This window comes from Phyllobates terribilis, unplaced genomic scaffold (assembly GCF_046119375.1).
Source record: "Phyllobates terribilis strain yellow unplaced genomic scaffold, ASM4611937v1 Scaffold_9__5_contigs__length_417890890, whole genome shotgun sequence".
In the NCBI taxonomy this organism is placed as follows: domain Eukaryota; kingdom Metazoa; phylum Chordata; class Amphibia; order Anura; family Dendrobatidae; genus Phyllobates; species Phyllobates terribilis.
In genome coordinates, this window is record NW_027362769.1 from 36,213,595 (window position 1) to 36,226,801 (window position 13,207).

Genomic DNA, 13,207 nt, shown 5'->3' on the forward strand with positions numbered 1-13,207 from the left:
CTTTCTTCTTTTCCTACACCTCTATATCCCACACTGCATGTGGTCTTTTCACTCCTGATGAAAACCATTCCCGCCTGGTGGCTGAGAAATTTCATAAAGTCAATTTCCTCTCCAGGGTAAAGACTGAGAAGCTGACGTGGCAGGTATTTCTTCTTCACCATGCTCCTATTGATTAAATATGTCAAGCCCTGTGTCACACTACTAGTTAAATCTGAAGCTTGTATGCATATGAAAGTTGATGGCCTCACCCTGCAAACATTAGTTTCAAAAGCTTCAGCTTGAGGGACAGCCAACCACAATTGGGCATAGTTTTTGAAAAACTTTTTTTCTTCAATCACATCCGAGAACCACTTCTTAAACTAATAGAAGTTTCCACGCCCATTCCCTTATGTTATCGGGATGTGATGCATTGGCTTAGGACCTGCCACAAGCCTGCCAGCATAGGGTGAAGCTACGGCCTGTTTCCAGACCCTCTTCTCAGTGGCCACGTGATCCTCTCTCCACTCACTGCATCTTCCTGCTTGCTCAGGCATCACAGTGGTCTTTTTCTGCTTCAGTGCGAGCATCCTCTTCCTCGCTCTGTTTCCAGTCTGGCTCTGTCAAGGTCAGTTCACGATCAGATAATAACTGGGGATGAGTGAGTATACTCGTTACTATTCGGTACTCGCCGAATAGTATGGTACTCTGGCTACTCCTTATTCCCCGAGTTTCCTTGTGATTACTCGCTAGGAGCAACGAGTACAATGTAAGTCAATGGGAAATGTGAATAAGCCGAGTAAGTGTCTGCTGGAGCCTATAAAGCGGTCTGGGGTCTGAGTAAAAGGCTGAAATGGGTGCATGATTGTTTAAAAGCCGGCAGTAATAAGCCGCCGGCTTTTAAACAATCACTCAGCCCCATACTCGCTTCCCCGCAGCCTCCCATCCCGATCCTCTGCTCCCCCCGCCGCCTCCCATTCCGATCCTAAGTTAGGACTGGGCGGGGAGCGAAGCACCAGGGAGCGGGGAGCGTACATCAGGGAGCGGGGAGCACAGAACGGGAAAGCCGGCGATGAAGTCTTTTCACTGCCGGCTTCCCTGCCCGGGTCCTTTGCTCTCCGCTCCCTGGTGCTGCGCTCCCTGCCCGGTCCTAACTGTTATGATCTGCAACATGTACTAAGGAAAGATAAGGGAAAACTGTCCCTACAGTAAAACTAAGCTGAATCCCTACAATGTAGCGGGCTGCCTGTTCCTAGTGAAAGTCCTCGGCTAGTCTGAACGAAGACCTATAGCATAAGGGGAGGGGTCCCTAAAAGAACTAAGGACTGGAACAAAAATGGGACACCTCCTAAACAGAGAAGTTGCTGCAGAAGACAAAAAGACAAAAAAGTACTAAAAGTCCCAGAAGGACCAAGCGAACTGACAGAGAAAGGCACAGAAGCACCTGGCTAGAGAAACAGTCAAACACTGAAGTCCAGCACAAAAGGGGGAGCTGGAATATAAAGGCAGATGGTCACGTGACCGCAAAACACAAGATGGAAAAAACAAACAGGAGGGTTCTAACAGTACCCCCTCTTTTATGAGGATCCTCTGAATCCTCCAGGCCCAGGCCTATCCGGAAACCTCTTGTGGAAAGCTTTAACAAGCCTAGGAGCAGAGACATCATCCATCGTTACCCAGGAGTTGTCTTCGGGACCGAAACCCTTCCAGGAGACAAGATACTGTAATCTCCCTCTATGCCATCTAGAATTCAAGATTCGAGAAATTTCATATTCGCCGTCTTCCACCACAGGAGGAACTGAGACAGTGGCATCCCTATCTGATACATCAGCCTTTTTCAACAAGGAAACATGAAACACAGGATTAATCTTCCAGGAAGTAGGGACATCCAACCTAACAGCAGACGGGTTAACAACCTGAAGCACTTTAAATGAACCCACAAACTTAGGACCCAGTTTTTTAGAGGGAATCCTCAACTGCAGGTTCTTTGAGGACAACCAAACCATGTCACCCACAGTAAACAAAACCTCCTTACGTTTCCTATCAAAATACTACTTGGACTTCTTGTTAGCCTCTTGAAGGTTGCAATGTACATTAGTCCAAACTCTCTCCAAATCACCGGAAAAATTCTCCTCCTCCAGCACCGCCGACCCCAATTTGGAGAACGAACCAAAAGACGGATGTCTCCCAGTACAACAAAAAAAAGGAGAACACCCAGCAGAGGAGGATGTATGATTGTTAAGAGCAAATTCTGCGAGAGGCAGAAACTCAGACCACACCTCTTGATTGTCCGCCACAAAACAATGCAAAAACTGTTCAACATCTGGTTCTTTCTTTCAGTCTGTCCATTAGACTCAGGATGATACCCAGACGAAAATGACAAATGGACACCCAACCTGTCACAAAAAGCACGCCAAAAGCGAGCCACAAACTGAGGTCCTCTATCAGAAACAATATCCGTGGGAACGCCATGGAGCTTGACAATCTCCTTAACAAACACCTTAGCGAGTGTCTTGCCGCAGGGCAACTTAATGAATGGCACCAAATGACACATCTTACTAAAATGGTCCACGACCACCCAGATGACAGTAAAACCCTTGGATACAGGAAGATCAGTAATAAAATCCATTGTGAGATGCGTCCAAGGCGCACTAGGAACCTCCAGAGGGCTAAGCAACCCCGCAGCAGGAGTATGTGAAGCCTTTGACCTAGCACAAACAGTACATTGAAGCACCCACTTGAGGACTTCCTTCTGCCATCCAGGCCACCAAAAACTGTGACTGATAAGTCTCTTAGTCTCCGAAATTCCTGGATGACCTGCCAACCGAGACTCATGACACTCCACAAACAAATCTCTCCTAAAGGCTCTAGGCACAAACAACCACCCATGGGGAGTGTTAGATGGAGCATCATCTTGAGCTTTTAGAATCCCATTCACCAAAACGGAGTCCAATGCCGCCACCACAACTCCTTTCTGTAAAATGCTCTCCTCCTCCTCGGCACCGACCGTAGGAGAGAAGCTGCAAGATAAAGCATTGGCTTTAACATTCTTAGAACCAGGGATATAGGTAACAGAAAGATGAAACCGAGAAAAAAAAAGTGCCCACCTAGCTTGAAAGGCATTCAAGCACTTGGCAGCGTCCAGATAAATTAAATTCTTATGATCTGTGAAAATCTGAATAGGAAATCTAGCGCCTTCCGAAAAATGATGCCAATGTTCGAACGCGAGTTTAATAGCCAGCAACTCCCAATTTCCAACATCATAATTCAGTTCGGTTTCCGAAATTTTTTTCGAAATGAAGGCACAAGGATGTACTCCATCCTTGTTCTCCTGAGACAAAACTGCTCTGACCCCCACCGATGAAACATCGACCTCGACCAAAAAAGGCTTTGTCTCATCAGGCTGCATAAGGATAGGGGCAGAACTGAACCTCTCTTTGAGATACTCAAACGCTTCAATGGCCTCAGTAGTCCACTGGACCGTATTCGCACCTTTACTGGTGAGATCGGTCAGAGGCTTAACAATTACAGAAAAATTCTTAATGAATTTCCTGTAATAATTGGCAAAATCCAAAAATCTCTGTATAGATTTCAAACCAATAGGCCTAGGACATTCCTGCACAGCCTGAACCTTCACCGGGTCCATCTCAAAGCCCTCGCTGGAGACAATGTAGCCCAAAAAACTAATTTTCTGCACAGCGAACTCACATTTCTCCAGCTTCGCAAAGAGTGAGTTATCACTCAATAACTGCAAAACTTCACGTACACTCTGCCAATGGGACTCGTAACAAATTGTATGCCCCCCGGAGATCAATTTTAGAGAACCACTTGGCCCCCACCAACTGGTTAAACAAGTCAGGAATTAACGGCAATGGGTAGGAATTGCGTATGGTAATCTTATTAATTTCACGAAAATCCAGACATGGACGTAAACCCCCGTCCTTTTTTTTAACAAAGAAAAATCCAACTGCCACAGGTGACTTAGAAGGTCTAATGTGACCAGCAGCGAGGCTAGTCTGTATTTACTCCTCCAAGGCCTTTCTTTCAGGGATTGTCAGATTAAACAAGTGACTCTTGGGAAGAGAAGCTCCAGGAACAAACTCAATGGCGCAATCATAATCCCTATGAGGAGGTAAACCTTGGGACTCCTCCTCTGAAAAAACCCTCCAAAAATCTTGAATAGGTACAGGTAATTCCCCTTTTTCCACAGCCGCAATGCGACCATTACATTTATCATAGCATTTCGGACTCCAAGACTTAATCACATTAGTAGACCAGTCCAGCAAATATTGTGCAGTTTTAACCAAGGCAATCCTAGAGCGACCGGAGAGGGTAAATTGTCTAATACAACCAAGTCCAAAATTTCTTGGTGAACTCCATTGATAGTGAGGGGAAATGCAACAACCTTGTGAGTAATACATTTCAAGGGAGTGTTATCAATTGCAATCACAGAAATAGGTGATGACAAAGGTTTGGATTTCAATTTAAGGTTTTCCAAAAACCCTTTATCAATCACATTAAGTGTTGAACCACAATCCACAAATACCTGAAATTCTATCAAATTTTCCTACAAAGTAGTACTCCCAGAAAGAAATACTCCTGCAGAGCGTAAACAAGCTATACGGGCGTAACTGACCTTTTTTTTCTTTACTTAAACGAAGCTCACAATACTTAATCAAATGATCAGCTTTACCACAATAAAGACACAATCCCTTAGCGAACCTCCGGTCTCTTTCCTGAGAGGGGAGCGACTTCGCCCCAACCTCCATCGGTTCTCCGCTGTCAAAGCAGATTTTCTGGGGACTAGGACTAAGCATTACAGGAGTCTTTACCTCATTCTGTCTAAATCTCAGTCTCCTATCCACACGAACAGCTAATTGCATGGCATCCTGCAGAGTCTCAGGTGCGGGAAATGCAATTAGCAAATCCTTAACCATTTCACTCAGACCAGCAAGTAATAGACATTTCAGAGCTGGATCATTCCATTTAACTTCTGAGGCCCATCTTCTGAAGTGTGTGCAATAATTTTCAACATCACCTGACCCCTGATTCAAATACCTGAGTTCTGCCTCAGCAGATGAGATTTGATCAGGATCATCATATAATAGCCCCATAGCAGAAAAAAAATCTTCTACAGACCTTAAACATGGATCATTAGGTTGGAGAGAAAAGGCCTACTCCTGTGGTTCTTTGCGCAAAAGTGACATAATAAAACCAATGCGCTGTGATTCATTCCCAGAGGACCTGGGTCTCAATCGAAAATATAACAAACAAGCATTTTTAAAGGAAAAAAAATCTTGCTGTTTACCATAAAAAAACATCAGGCAGTCCTACCTTGGGTTCCACAAAATGCGCTTCAGAACAGCTACTCACGTGTTGCTGGAGCTCGGCCACCTCCAGAGACAATCCCTGCAGACGTTGAGCCAAATCCTGGACGGAAACCATACTGATCCCCGAATTTCTTTCCTTTTAGTTTTTTTTTAGGCTGGACTTACTGTTATGATCTGCAACATGTACTAAGGAAAGATAAGGGAAAACTGTCCCTATAGTAAAACTAAGCTGAATCCCTACGATGTAGTGGGCTGCCTGTTCCTAGCGAACAGACCCGCCTAAGTCTTCGGCTAGTCTGAACGAAGACCTATAGCATAAGGGGATGGGTCCCTAAAAGAACTAAGGACTGGAACAAAAATGTGACACCTCCTAAACAGAGAAGTTGTTGCAGAACACAAAAAAACAAAAAGACAAAAAAGTACTAGAGGTCCCAGAAGGACCAAACGAACTGACAGAGAAAGGCACAGAAGCACCTGGCTAGAGAAACAGTCAAACACTGAAGTCCAGCACAGCCAAAAGGGCGGAGCTGGAATATAAAGGCAGATGGTCACGAGACCGCAAAACACAAGATGGAAAAACAAACAGGAGGGTTCTAACACTAACTTAGTATCGGGATGGGAGGCGGCGGGGGAGCGGAGGATCGGGATGGGAGGCTGCGGGGAAGCGAGTATGGGGCTGAGTGATTGTTTAAAAGCCGGCGGCTTTTTACCGCCGGCTTTTAAACAATCATGCACCCATTTCAGCCTTTTCCTCAGCCCCCAGACCGCTTTATAGGCTCCAGCAGACAATTACTCGGCTTACTCGCTTTTCCCATTGACTTACATTAGACTCGTAACGAGTACCCGAGTATTGGGACCTACTCGTTACGAGTATAGTGAGTCCGATTATTTCACTACTCGCTAATCCCTAATAATAACCTATCACCATTACTTTACTATCTCCAACACCTTAGCTACCAGTCTTGCTGGTTCTGTGCAGTACACACAGCTCTCATCACTGCAGCTTTCAGTGCAATAGCAGACACTTGCATCTCTTTGAGCTTTTGTAGTCACAATCCTAGTTCCTGGGGGCCATCCTTCTGGTGCTCTGATTGGACTTCTCATTTTCGCTTGTCCCACCACCCACAGAAACATCTCCTGTGCTCTCACTTCACCTCCAGGTGGGTATCCTTTGCCTTCCATCACACTCTCATCTGATGCACATCTTTCACAATGGGCTAGCTTTTTTCAAAAGGGCAATGAATCTCACTGACTGTTTCTACAGTGGGTTGGGCTAGGTTTCATGCCAATCCACGCTGTTTCCTCCGACAATGGGTGGTTCTCTCTTTTTTTACTGTGACATACCCTACCATCTTTTTCATCAATTTGTCAGTTGTCCTTACTGCTGCACCACACGTCATGTCCGTGACTTCGCCATCTTGCTGACTATGCCAATTTATATTGTAAGGGTTGCATGGGCCGAGGTGTTCTTCTGCGACCCATGACTTTAGTAAAATGTCTCCTTGAGTATGTATGTGACAATGTATCTTTTACAGTTTTTTCCTCATGACTGTATGTTTTTAGATGGTAAAAGGGTAAGTAAGATAAGTAAGGAAGGGGCCACTTCAGTATACAAAAATAAACTGTAGTTTACTTATGGAAATGATGGAATATATTTTCAATAGGTATTAGGGGCAAAGCTTGTTTCTTACATCTTTTGCATTATGCAGAGGTACACAAGATGTGGTTACAGGTAGTGGCTAGAGTTGGGTGTCCATCAGCCCATTGGCCAGGTCAGTGGTCTCTGGAGGCTAGGTGGGAGGTGCACAAATCTCATCTTCCAGGATCCCCGATGCAGCTTTTGATGAGCCAAGCTGGTGTGACATCATGATTGTGGCATCAATGCTACCTATTGTACTGTGAGATGTACTTTTATGTAGTTAGCAATCTATATATTATTGAAAGAGAAGTTTGGTGCATAAGGTGTCTCATGGAACATGCTGTAGTTTGACTTTAGTTTTGTATAAAATATCAGAAGATCCACCATGCTTTTGGGGTTGGTAACAGCAACAGTTGTTATTGATTATTATTGTTTCTTGTTTCTTGCTTATTGTTCATGCCTGTTATTATTACCAACTTCCAATTCACATGTGTTCACAATTGTTATTGTTTTTAAAAAATTTCCTTGGCGTATCAAAATTAAAACGAACTTTGAAGAGCCAAAATTCATAATTAACCATGTTTATTTAGTGCTCAATTTCCAAAGTTTTAAAAGCCATGTAAATTGTTTTTTCTTCCTCTGTAGGCTTATCCAGGTCCATGTTTTCTGTGTTCTTTAAGGCTCATTCAGATGTCCATGACAATCAGTCCGTGCATGTTTTGCTAATGCATGGACTGACCTTGACTCTGCCGACCCGAGAGTGAAAGCTTCTTATATTTCTATGAAGCTGTCATGCGCAGTGCACGCATTGCGGTCTGATCTCTGATCGATTTGCATGAACGTTTGAATGAGACTTTAGAGAAAAGGGTCTACCCCACTATTGGATGTGAAGTCATATCGCTATAGTATGCAACCACATTTTAAAAACCGGGTATCTTGTGTGGTGGAATGCCCACCAATTGTCAGAATGTAGGAACCACAGTGAAAATTAAGTTGGACACACATCAACCAATCTGTTTTGGTAGAACATATGCATAAACCATTATATTGAAGGTTAAAAATACCCTTTTATGATGGAAATAAAATCCATTACTGCCCTGCATCGGTGTGTTAGTTCTGATAAAAACAGCACCAACAATTATAATAATTATATACTGCTTAACATACAGACTACATGAGGTCACACTATTGATAGCTATTGAATAAATAATGAATATTTTAACCATCATCGCCACTATCCCTGCCTCTTAATAATTTATGTGTATGGCCTACAATCAACAGGGAAGGTGTCTACCCTCACAGAATCTCCGGTTGGAAAATGAATTTCTATAGAAAAATTGCATTTTCCTTAAAATGTTCTGTATAGCACTTAAAAGTCTGCCAGACACCTCTGAACATAGCATGATATTCTACAAAGTGACACTTTGTGAGGATCTAACTTGTATTCACAGTTCAAACTTTTAAAGTCAATGCATCAAGTATTACATCATGAACATTGTTTTAAATTTATACTTTGCACGTATTTAAATCTGCAGCTAAAAAGTTATTTTTTATTTTTGCACAAATATTATAATAAATATTTTACACTATAAAGCTCTGTTCTCATGTCCAGTAGTCACTTTCATTTTTGATTCCTCTTTGAGATAAAAAAAAATAGAATTAAAATGTTCCAGAACAGGATTCATTCATCTGAATGGGAACTGAAGTGTCATAAAATGTCTTCCGTGTTCTATTCTACCTGCTCTCCGTTTTTATCTGAAGACGTAGCATATTATTTTACACATTTTTTTTTAACGTCTTTTTGTCTGACCGAATTAAATGAATAGCAACTGGATCCTTTTTTTTAACATTGAAGTCTCACAAATCACCTCACTAATTGAATTGTTCTCAATTCTTCTTTGCTATATTTTCTTCAGAATCCTTGTCCTTTCTATCATTTGTTCCCACATACTTAATGCACTCAGCAGCTTTTTTTCCTTGACATTTACAGTTACTGGCTGATGACCGGTTCCTATAGCTTTTTGTGAATTCCCTTATTTAATATAAAAATAGCTAGACTGTACACTACAAGCACTTATTACTAGTGTTGAGCCACCCCCGTAGTGTTCGAGTTCGGTTTGGTTCGTCGAACACCCGTGTGTTCGCCGAACTGTTCGTCGAACTGTTCGTCGAACACCTTCGAACACCGTTAAAACCAATGGCAGGCAACAAAAACACATAGAAACACATAGAAAACACCTTCAAAGGTGTCCAAAAGCTGACAAACTGCTCAGAAGACACAACTAAAACATGGAAAAGTGACAAGTACATATAGTCATGCGAAAAGAAAAGAGGTGGAGGAGTAAAAGGAGGGGGAGACACAGATATAGGCATGTCATGCCCTTCTAAAATCCAAAAAGTGAGAAGCCGACACGTTCAGTCCGCTCCTGCCCGTGCCACCTCCGCGTCGCCGGGTTTGTGCCAGAGCGGCGGTGAACCCTGACGGCCAGCCCCCCTCTCCCAATACTGGTGCCTGTCCGCTGGTGGGTCGAGCGAGCCCCCCTGTGGTGGAGGCAGCTCTAAGCTTTTTAATTTAAATTGTCTCTCTAATTTGAATGAATACACTTTAAATCCATTTACAAGGATCTATTGGAGGGCAAGTCTCATGCCAGCAGCCGCGTAATTCCAGCTCCAGTAGCGTCCACTAAAGCTGCTGCAGTTAAAAAGCTTTTATAAGGATCGAGCTCGGCTGTCCACTGCAAGGCATCCTACTGCCAGTCCCAGCCCCTATGCCTTGGGGTGCCTCCTGATGCTCTTCACTGAGTATCCCGTGGTCCCGAAGCATTTCCTTTGAAAAAATTAAGTGTCCAAACTACAGGTGGTGTAGCTTGCTTAACAGCCGGGATAATCCGCTGACTAGCAGACACTGCTACTAGGCACAAAGTATTTCCTGGGCTAGATGCAGTTAAAAATTTGTAATTAGATACTCTCGTTGGATGCTGAGAAAGCATTCCATAGAGTCTCCTGGCACGCATATATGATTCTCTTAAAAAGCTTGGGGTAGGGGTCTAGGGGACCCTTTTATAGCCAAAATCACGGCCCTGTATCGCAATACGTCACCTAGGCTGAAGATAAATGGAACTGTAGCACCCTGAGGGCTCGGTTGCTACAGAGGTAATGCACCTCACCCAGAGGTGTGATATCTCACTCTCAGGTAAGGATGTAGTGTGGATCAGGACCCGACACCTGCATGCATTACACCACATTGCCGTGGGGCAGGGCGACCAATATGCCCCTGAGATGGGCACGACAGTCCCTGTCCCTGGCTGGAGTGGGGGGAGGGAACACTGAGGAAGGGGAACCCTGTAGTGCAGGAGCAGGGAGGAAGCAGTTCCTGGGTGCATTGAGAAGGGAGTATAAAAGGTGGGCACCATCTTAGTTCAGTGCAGAGAAGTCTGAGCAGAAGTGGCAGGGAGCAGGGGCTCTGCATGAGCTCTGCTCCGGAGGCGGGCGTAGTAACAGAGGCCCAGGCCTGGAAGAGGGAGAAGTAAGGAAGAGGAGCGGAGAAGGCTCCAGGAACGAGGAACGAAGGGATCCCAGGGGTGCGGACGGGCGAGTCGCCACCGCACGCCCGAATCCACCTGCGTGGAGGGGTCAGGCCAAAGGGGGAGACCGGTCCCCGAAACTAGTGGAGGCAGGAAACGACCCTCAGCTAGAAACAGGAGGCTGTGACATTTTATGTGGCACAGCCCCTCGCTACACCCGCTAGGAAGGCACCACATAGGGTCAGGGAAACTGGCGCCAAGTTTACCAAGAGGAGGCCCGAGGCAGCCGGACAGAAGGGTTGGTAAGAAAGGCCAGACAAAGGACACACAAAGGGGGTCCTGTGAAGCGCTCCAAAGTTATCTGGGAGTTGTCTGAGCCCCTCACCTGGTGAGCACAGTACGACGTGGGCAGCCGTTACCTGCAGACGTGGTCTGGATAATAAGAACTGTGAGTAAAGGCCCTGGACTGCATCACTGACTCCGTGTCGTTACTGCTGCTGCCCTGCACCATCACCCCCATCCTCCGCATACACTGCCCTGAGGCTATACTCCTCCCGTGGGGAGTTATGCTACGCTCTGCTGCACCCACAACACCAGCCTCAGCGGTCTGCCCTGGAGCGGCGGTTCACTCTGACCGCAATCCACGGGTGGCGTAGTCGGACATTTAAACATGAAAACCACATAAATAGTTCCACCACTGGTTTGACCGCCCTGAGCCACGGAACCGGGTCGCCGCCACGGAGACTACAACCACCAGCATACACCAAAAAGGGTCCGGCTCCGGGTGTCCAAAGGCCCAGGGGGCGCGTCAGAACATTTTCATCACCTTTCACAATCACCAATGGGACAAGGCAGGGATGTTCTCTGTCCCCTCTCTTATACATCCTAGTGACGGAGCACCTGCTCTCATCAATTCGCCATAACCCCAATATTATGTGGATTGAGGTGGGAGGCACCGAGTACAAGTGCTCTCTATTTGCTGATGATGTCCTAGTATATATCACTCAATCACATATATCCATCCATGCTGTTATGGCTGAAATAGATCACTTTGTTACATGGTCACATTTTAAAATCAATGCAGCGAAGTCTGAGGCCCTCGATGTCTCCCTCCCCAAATCCATATAGGATTCCATCCAGTCCAACTTTCCCTTTGCCTGGCCCTCACAGGGTATCAAATACTTAGGAATTCCTATTCATAGAGACCTCTCCCATCTATGTTATCTTAATTTTGGGCCCTTTATTGAACAACTCCATACAGACCACGGTTGGCAAGTTAGAACTGTAAGATTCACTACGTGAACCACTGGTATTTTGTGGAAAAGCACATGTACACTGTGTTCCAAATTATTATGCAAAAAGTGTTTAGGAGTGATAAGGGAAGAATTTGTTTGTTTGTCAGTTAAACTCATTGATGGTGATGTGTGTCAGGGCTCTTTATATCACTGTAAGCAATTGCAGACACCTGTGCTAATTAGTTTGGCAGGTGTGTCAAATGAAAGGCAAGACTACTTAAGAAGGCTGTCTCACATTATTAAGCAGCCTACATTTTCTGCCAAAATGGGAAAGAAAAAGGATGTGTCGGCTGCTGAGAAGCAACAAATTGTGGAGTGTTTAGGTCAAGGCATGATTACAATCAACATTGTGCGATGATCAGGATGAAGTGTCTTGGCAATCAAGAAGTATGTAGCTGATTCACAGTACACACGTGTGCGTGCTGATAAGGGCAAATTGAGGACTCTTTCCTACAGGCAATTACGTCAGGTTGAAAGAGCAGCGGCAAAAAAGCCTTGTCATAGCAGCAGACAAGTTTTTGAAGCTGCTGGTGCCTCCAACGTCCCCCGAACAACAAGATGCAGGGTCCTTCAGAGGTTTGCAGCTGTGCATACGCCATCCTGTCGACCTCCTCTATCCACTTCACACAAGCAGAAACGGCTCCAGTGGGCCAAACATTACTTGAAGACTGATTTCAAAACTGTTTTGTTCACGGATGAGTGCCGTGCAGCGCTCGATGGTCCAGATGGATGGAGTGGAGGATGGCTGGTTGATGGACCCCCCACGCAAACATGGCTACAGCGCCAACAAGGAGGAGGTGGAGTAATGTTTTGGGCTGGAATCATGGGGAGAGAGATTGTCGGCCCATTTAGGATCCCTGAAGGCGCTAAAGATGAACTCCATAATGTATGTGGATTTTCTCAAACAGCACTTCCTGCCATGGTTCAAGACGAAGAACCGTGTATTTCACAGCAAGATCATTTTTTTGCATGATAATGCACCATCTCATGCTGCACATAAAACATCTGCATCTCTGGCTGATATGGGCATAAAAGGTGACAAACTTATGGTGTGACCCCCATGCTCCCCTGACCTCTACCCCATTCAGAACCTTTGGAGCATCATTAAAAGGAGTGTCTATGATGGTGGGAGGCAGTTCACATCTAAGCAACAGCTCTGGGAGTGTATTCTGTCCTCATGCAAAACAATTGAAGCAGAAACCATCCAAAACCTGACAAATTCAATGGACGAGAGAGTTCAGAAGCTCCTTTCGAACAAGGGGTCCTATGTGAAAATGTAACATCACCTAGAATAAATTTTTGAGTTGAAAACTGTTTGATTTCAGTTTCTAACAACCTGCTAATGCTTATAATTTCAAAAATGACCATTTTTTTGGTCTTTATTAAAATGAAAAGGTTGATCGAAAAGTTTGGGGGATCTAAGAGTGTGGCAACCCAGTAGTC